The sequence below is a fragment of the Phyllopteryx taeniolatus genome, chromosome 10, assembly GCF_024500385.1.
Source record: "Phyllopteryx taeniolatus isolate TA_2022b chromosome 10, UOR_Ptae_1.2, whole genome shotgun sequence".
NCBI classification, from domain to species: Eukaryota; Metazoa; Chordata; class Actinopteri; order Syngnathiformes; family Syngnathidae; genus Phyllopteryx; species Phyllopteryx taeniolatus.
In genome coordinates this window covers 28,266,572-28,274,701 of record NC_084511.1, presented here as the reverse complement: position 1 = coordinate 28,274,701, position 8,130 = coordinate 28,266,572, and positions in this window count along the sequence as shown.

Below are 8,130 nucleotides of genomic sequence, written 5' to 3'. Positions count from 1 at the left end.
TTAGCTGAATACAAAACGGATAGATGGACTTCCCGACTCCATTTTTTTTTTTCGAGTCTGCTGCATTTCAGTCTGAACACAACCTGGTACGAGTATCGTCAGACATTTTACACAGTCGGTAGTATTGTACGAATTGGAGTGTACCAAAAATCAATCAATTTATCTATCTATCTATCTATCTATCCATCCATCCATCCATCCATCCATCCTAGTGAATTTGTTGAGCAAGGGCCTCAGTACTGCGCTGTTGCCATACACTGCAGTGATATTCTTGACCTAAAGGGGGCAATGTTGCTCTATAAGACAATGTATATCCAGTTAGTGGCATTGAAGAAGATGAACCCTAATGATCCCGCAGGAGAAAGTGAAAGCTGATAAGGAACGAAATTGTCTCATTTGTGGCAAAACAGATAAGTAAGCAGGTTAGAGACATTACATGTATTACAAGATGAAGGGAAATTAGGAACTGAGGCCACCGTGGTCTTCTGAGAAAGTGGCGATTGGCTGGTGGTGTTGGCGGCATTGTCTATTCCCTCCATATCTAATAAGGCGCGACTAAGATGAAAGGAATCTTGCGTTTGGATATTTAAGATTCTCACTATAAATGGAGGATGGAGAGATGCTGGTTGGCTCTCAGCCATCTCACTGAGTGAGTTGTTAACCTCTCTGCTCCGCTGCTGTTACAACAAAAGAGCAGTGTGTACACAAATTGCCAGTTCGTTTCGCGCTTGAAACTTCGAGACTGGGGGTCCCCGACCTTTTTGAATCAGAGCCATGCGAAGGGCTCTCTCAGTTGTAAAGTGAATTCAGAGATTTGTTTTTAAATAAGCATAGCCTACACATGTTTGACTTTAATTGCTGAAAATGTGAAGACTGAGAACTATGTAGTCCTGAATTGTGGAGGTTTATACCATTTCGGTTTTCCTGACTTTTGGCCGTAGCTAAAACGGCGCAGCGTGACACACTTTGGAGTCCCCCCTCCCCCACTATGTAAGACTTGAGCAGTTTTGTTTGCATCAGTGGTTATCTGGCATAATTGCGAGTTAATTAGTTGTAGTTACTTGGTCCATTTCTACTCCTACAGCTTGCAGTTAGCAAGCTAGTTATGCCTACATCTAAAAAATGTACAGTATCTCCAGGTACTACGGTTTCCTCCCACATCCCAAAAACATGCACGGTAGGTTGATTGAAGACTAAATTGTCCGTAGGTGTGAATGTGAGTGCGAATGGTTGTTTGTTTCTGTGTGCCCTGCGATTGGCCGGCGACCATTTCAGGGTGCACCCCGCCTCTTGCCCGAAGATAGCTGGGTTAGGCTCCAGCACGCCCTCGGCGACCCGCGTGAGGATAAGCGGCACAGACAATGGATGGATCGTATTTTGTATTATTCAGGCCACCATAATATGTTTGGAACTCAAAGCATTAACTAGCAGGAAGTATGTAGGCCTACTCTAATGTCTGTCATTTAGTGTGAGCCATCGGCTGATATGTGCCGCCACTTTTAATAAATGGTTAACTTTCCCTAAAGTGTCTCTGTCATGAGGACCCCCACACTGACAGAACACCAAGCAAGGAGGTGATGCCACAGATGAGCCCGCCGCCCGTTTGCCGGCCGAGAGGAGCCCCGGTTGGATCGCGAGCTAGCTGGTGACTAGTGGCTCTCAGCGTGCTGTGGAAAGCCCTAAGACGACCTGGTGGTATATACCAGCCACCAGAGCCTTTAAACAGGTATATTTTCATGCCTCAAACATGTAGGGATGTGGAAGCATAAGTGGTATTCATTGACGATTGAGAGGTCTTAGGTTGAGCACACTGAACCCACTAAATAAATGAGTAAAAAATCTGAACTTATTCCACACAAACCGCATTGTTTTGTAAGCTATACATATCACACGTACGTACGGTGCTGCCTCCTTTGGTGTGCGTGGCTTAGCCCGGTGGTGGCAGTAGTGAGGTGCAGGTAGAGTTGATTAATGATGTCACAAAGAAGTAGACAGTCAGCAAACTAAACTACAACTAAAGCTAGACTCCACCAGTTCTATTTGTTTATACAGAGCAGAGAATATACCCTATATCTGAGTTTTGTTGGATGTTCTTTTTGCATGTCTTACTATTTTGTTCATGCGAAAGTAATAGTTATTTGATATTTTAAATTGACCTCTATCGCAATGTTAATTTTTATTAGCCAGTCTTTGGTGGATCCAAATTTAATTTAGCATTAAGCTAGTGGACATTCATTCATTCATCTTCCTTACCGCTTATCCGCACTAGGGTCGCGGGTGTGCTGGAGCCTATTCCAGCTGACTCTGGGTGACAGGCGGGGCACAGCCTGAACTGGTCACCAGCCAATTGCGGGGCACATATAAACAAACAAACATTTACAAACTACGGGCAATTTAGAGTCTTCAATCAACGTACCATGCATGTGTTTGGGTTGTGGGAGGAAACCGGAGTACCTGGCGAAAACCCACGCAGGCACGGGGAGAACACAGGCGAGGCCGGATTTGAACCCGGGTCCACAGAATTGTGAGGCAGACGTTATTCATTCATTGACCGTAATTTCTCATGTATAATGCGCAATTTCCCCCCCCCCCCCAAAATTGTCAAAAGTCAATCATGCACATTATACATTGGTATAGGGGCAAATGGAAAAAACTTTCACATTTTATAAATGTATGACTGCATATATGTACAGTTGTGCTCATAAGTTTACATACCCTGGCAGAATTTGTGAAATATTGTTTTTTTAAAATATGACTGATGACTAAACTAAAACCATCATTATTTTTTTATGGCTATGTTTTGTTTAATGATAATGCTTTTCTGAAATGCTTGACCATTTAATTTGAATCCCATTAAAATAAAATTAAATGTGGTTCGCCTGGTCCTTCATGTTTTCTTGTACTCATCTTACAAATTCAACCTGGGTAATCTAACATATGAGCACAACTGTATGTTTTTTAATTTACTAAATAAAAGTAGGGCTGTGAATTTACAAATAAGAGTAAGCAAGTAAATTAAAAAAAGTATTATCTGTTCAAATAAAGTGCTTAACTTCAGAATTATTCTTTAAAAAAAACTAACAAAATACAGATAATAGTTCATGTTTTGATCATATGGGTAAAAGCAAAATCATGCATTGTAAAAATGCATTATACATAGGTAGAAGGGTTTTCCACAATTTTGAGGGCAACTTTGGGGGTACGTATTATACATGGGAGCGCATTATACACAAGAAATTATGGTATTAATGGATTTTATATTGTTGTTTTTAGATGTATTTGTCTGTCTATTTTTATCATCCTACATCAACCCCCTTGGTCTGAGTTGAGCAAGCTGGGTTCTTGCATTGCCTGGGGCTTCACTGTTTTTTGTTTTGTTTTATATGATATATGATCATGATGTTTGGGGTGCACTGTATTCTACTCTGTCAAAACAAGGGCTATACAAATATCGTTAGCGTAATAGCATAGTTAGCATAGTTTTTTAGCAAGCACATTGCTATTTTTATTGATTAGGAAATACATAGGAGTTTAAAATGACCAAGGCAACTTGTGTCATCATTCTCTATCAACCTCTCATTCAGGAAACTTGAAGAAGTGCACACAGAAGGAAGTTTTAATTCTTATAACCTTTGATGATTGTTGGTGTTAGCTGTGTTGGTCTATTTTTGGGGATTTCAGGAATGCATGTTGTAGACAATGACAAGATCTAGAATTGTTTACCCGAATCGGTAATTGTGCAGTGTTGCCATTCAAATGCAATTAAGTGCAGTATATGCAGTCAGAGCAATCAATTATCGCATGATAACAGCAGCATAGTATTAATTAATTTCTTTACATATTAATTTATTTAATGATATTAATACAGGCACGGTGGACGACTGGTTAGAGCGTCAGCCTCACAGTTCTGAGGACCCGGGTTCAATCCCCGGCCCCGCATGTGTTGAGTTTGCATGTTCTCCCCGTGCCTGCGTGGGTTTTCTCCGGGCACTCCGGTTTCCTCCCACATCCCAAAAACATGCATTAATTGGAGACTCTAAATTGCCCGTAGGCATGACTGTGAGTGCGAATGGTTGTTTGTTTCTATGTCCCCTACGATTGGCTGGCAACCATTCAGGGTGTACCCCGCCTCCTGCCCGATGACAGCTGGGATAGGCTCCAGCACGCCCGCGACCCGCGTGAGGAGAAGCGGCTCAGAAAATGGATGGATGGATGGATATTAATACATGTTCAGTTTCTATTTTACTTATTTTAGTAGAAGATTTCACCAAGATTTCACACTACTTGCATTATTTTCAATTGCCTAGTAATTATTCTATAAATTATTTTATACAAATGCATCTTAATAAATCGGAATATCATAGAAAATAATTGTGACTCTGACCCAGTTGCCAAAACCTCGCCCACTACTTGATAAGCTGCTTTCTTCCAAGCGGCCCTGCTATGCGAGACAACCACTAGAAGACGCCTACTGGACCGTAACCTAATTAGCAGCTTCCCCTAATGTGCTTGAAAACAGTTACACTTATTACAACCTGCAGTTTGTGGCAGGTCACTTTTATTTTTTCAAAAAAATTGAAGTTTAGGGTTTATTACAACGTGTGAAATAAACTGCAACGGACTCTGAAAACAAAATGTGTATGTATGTCCTGTTTTTTATTTGGGGGGTGGGGGGAGGGGGAGCTCAAACATTTCTTATGAACCAAAGGGGGGCCCAGCAGAGAAAGTTTGTGAACCACTGAATTAACCTAAAATGCAGGTTTTTGGAATGTGGGAGGAAGCCGGAGTACCTGGAGAAAACGCAGCAAGCACAGATGAGATGCTAGAGCTGAGATTCGAACACTGAACCTCAGAACTGTGAGGCAGACGTGCTAACCACTCCTCCTGTGCTGCAAATACAAAGTACATCTCAGACGTAGAGTGCAAAAATACAAAATTCCAATGACACGCACATTCCATCTTGCTGTGTGTGTCTTTATGACATAATCATTGTTTGCGCTAATGTGGTCTTTTTGGTGTTAACGCTGAAAATCCGGTTAATCCTGAGTCTCCCAGTCTTTCTGGTGACTTGCAGACAGCCAGAGAAAGACAACGAGAAAATCTCTTTGAAAAATATCCAAGGAAAGCACAAGCAGAGTCACAAAGCTTGTTTCCTCAACAGCTACAGACAACTTGTTTACATGTTTGTTACCCACTTGTGTACCCGCTCACCTGCCTCAACGTGCTCAAAATAAACATAGTAAATAAGAGCCCCTTTCCAATAACGAGTATCTGATTTTTTACTGTTACCTCCAGCAACCCATGGCACACATCTGAGGAGTTTGCGAGATAGCACACATTGCTCCTCTGGATGACGGAAGAAGGGAAACATAACAGCTGAAATCAGATGGGGGCGAAAGCGTCTCAGTTCTGGTTATTTGTTGTCTGTCGGCAACCTGCGGTGTTTCTTTATTATGAGCTAGAATGACCCAGAAAACACACAAACAGCACAGGAGATTCGCACACCCTTTGTAATAAACAGGAGCTTTTCCTTTATGTGGATCTACTGAAACAGCATCATTGAGCTTTTCATCCATTACAGTACACTGTGGAAATATACTCCCCCCGGGCCTGTTCTAGCTTTGTTCCATGTCTTGTTTGATTTACCTGCCAGGGCTACATTAATGTGGCATATTGTGGTAATGCGCAAATGGGAATAATGCTTGGATTTCAGTTTGCGCAGCTAACATGCTGCGTTTAGACCGTCGTTCCCAAAAACAACATGATAGATAAAAGCACTTAGAAAATTGCTAGTATGTAGAAGTATAGCATTATTAGGCATTACAATTGTTTCTCTTTGTCAGAGCACAATATTATCAACATTTTCTTCATTTTGAACTGTAACAGTGTTTAATGAGACATTAATGGCCAATTCCAATTTTACAACGTAACCCTTCCCGTTCCTTAGGGGTAAGTTGCCCCAGGAATTGGGATGACATGTCAACAACCCTTACCTCCTGCTGCCTGTGCCGTAGGCAGATGCGGCAGTTGTTTACATTTCCAAGATGCCATGTTGTGCCAAATGAATGTTACTATACAGTAAATTGCTTTTTTTATTTAAATGTGTCTGTTTATGCAGTTTCTAAAGGTGACTGGTAGAACTGTTCTTCAAGCTCGGGTCCTCCTGGGAGCTTGAGGGTTCTGTGCTGGATATTAGCTGTTCCCAACATATTCTCTCTCTCTCACACACACACACGACGCACACGCACGCACGCACGCACGCACGCACACACACGTAGCTTCCATTTGTCACTTAAACTGCTGTTGACAAAGTCTGTTAATTCCAGAATTGGCCGCTGTTGTTTGCTGTGGCACAGTGCAGGCAGAGAATGGGACTGACTTACTTCCAGGTCACAGATGTACAAAAATAGATCCAATTTCGAAAAACGTGCCTACGTGGCACTGTTCATTGACGTGGCGGCCATGTGATGATGGTTATATCTATTGTCTATTTCGCTGTAGAGTAAACGCAAAGAGACATAGGGAGAGAGAGAGAGTGAAAGAGAGGCATGGCGCCATTGTTAACTCTGAGGAATACAAAACACAAGTCTCTGGAGTCTAGAACATGCTATATTTGGTACAGTAATTTTTTTTTGTCAAGCCGTTCGCCTTTGGCAATGGATTTGGAACCAGGGAGCACATGAATTCCTCGCGGCTCATGAAAGCGACTCGCCTACGATTAGTTTTGTACGTCAACAATCTCTCCACGACCAAGCACACTGGTGTGGTAAGTTTGGATAAAATGTGAAACGTTCAAAGATTGTCAAGCTTTTTTAAAATATTTATTGACAATAACTTTGAACTGTACAGTTATATGGCCTCAAAAGGTAAAATGCTTCAATGTAACGGCCACACGGTTATATCGGACAACACCCCTCCCTATTAGTGCGTTCTAAGTATTCACACACCTTCACGTTTTCCCCATTTTGATATTGCAGACTTATTATAAAGCTGATTTGAGTATAGTTTTCTTTAAAAAAATAAATCTACATAAAATATCCTGAAATGACAAAGTAAAAACATATTTTCAGACATTTGTGTAAATTTATAAAACATTTACATTCAAACATAATATGTACATAAGTATTCACACCCTTTGCTATGACACTTCATCTTAAGATCAGGTGCATCTGATTTGCACCGATCATACTTGAGATGCTTCTACAACTTGAAAGGAGTCTAAATGTGGTAAATTCAATTGATTGAACATCATTTGGAATGGCACACACCTGCCTATATAAGTTCTCATAGTTGGCAGTGTATATCAGAGCAGAAACCAAGCAATCAAGTCTAAGAAATTGTCTGCAGAGCTTCAAGACCAGATTGTGTCAAGGCAATAATCTGGGAAAGGATACAAAAGAATATTAGCAGCATTGAAGGTCCCGAAAAGCACCGTGGTCTTGATTAGTCGGAAATGGAAGAAGTTTGGAACCACCACGACCTTTCCAAGATCTGGCTGTCCGACCAACCTGAGTAACCGGGGAAGAAGGGCCTTGGTCAGAGAGGTGAACAACAACCCTATAGTCACTAAGGCGGAGCTCCAGTGTTCCCTTGCGAAGATAGGAGAACCATCCAGAAGGTCAACCATTGCTAACGCACTCCACCAATCAGGCCTTTATGGTAGAGTGGCCAGACGGAAGCCACTTCTTACTAAAAGGCACATGGCAGCCCACTTGGACTTTACCAAAAGGCACCTTTAGGATTCTCAAACCTGCAGAAACTAAATTCTCTGGTCTGATAAAACCAAAATAGAACTTTTAGGCCGGAATTGCAAGTGTCATATCTGGAGAAAAAGAGGCACTGCTCATCACCTGGCGAATACCATCCCTACTGTGAAGCATGGTGGTGGCAGCATCATGCTGTGGGTCTGTTTTTCTGCTCCAGGAACTAGGCGACTAGTCCGCAGAGAGGGTAAGATGACAGCTGCCAAACAGAGAGAAATTCTTCAAGAGAACCTCCTCCGGAGTGCTCTGGAACTCACACAGGGCGTCGATTCACCTTCCAACACGACAATGACCCAAAGCACACGGCCAAGATAACAAAGGAGTGGCTTCAGCAGCAGCCTGTGAATGTCCTTGAGTGGCCCAGCCA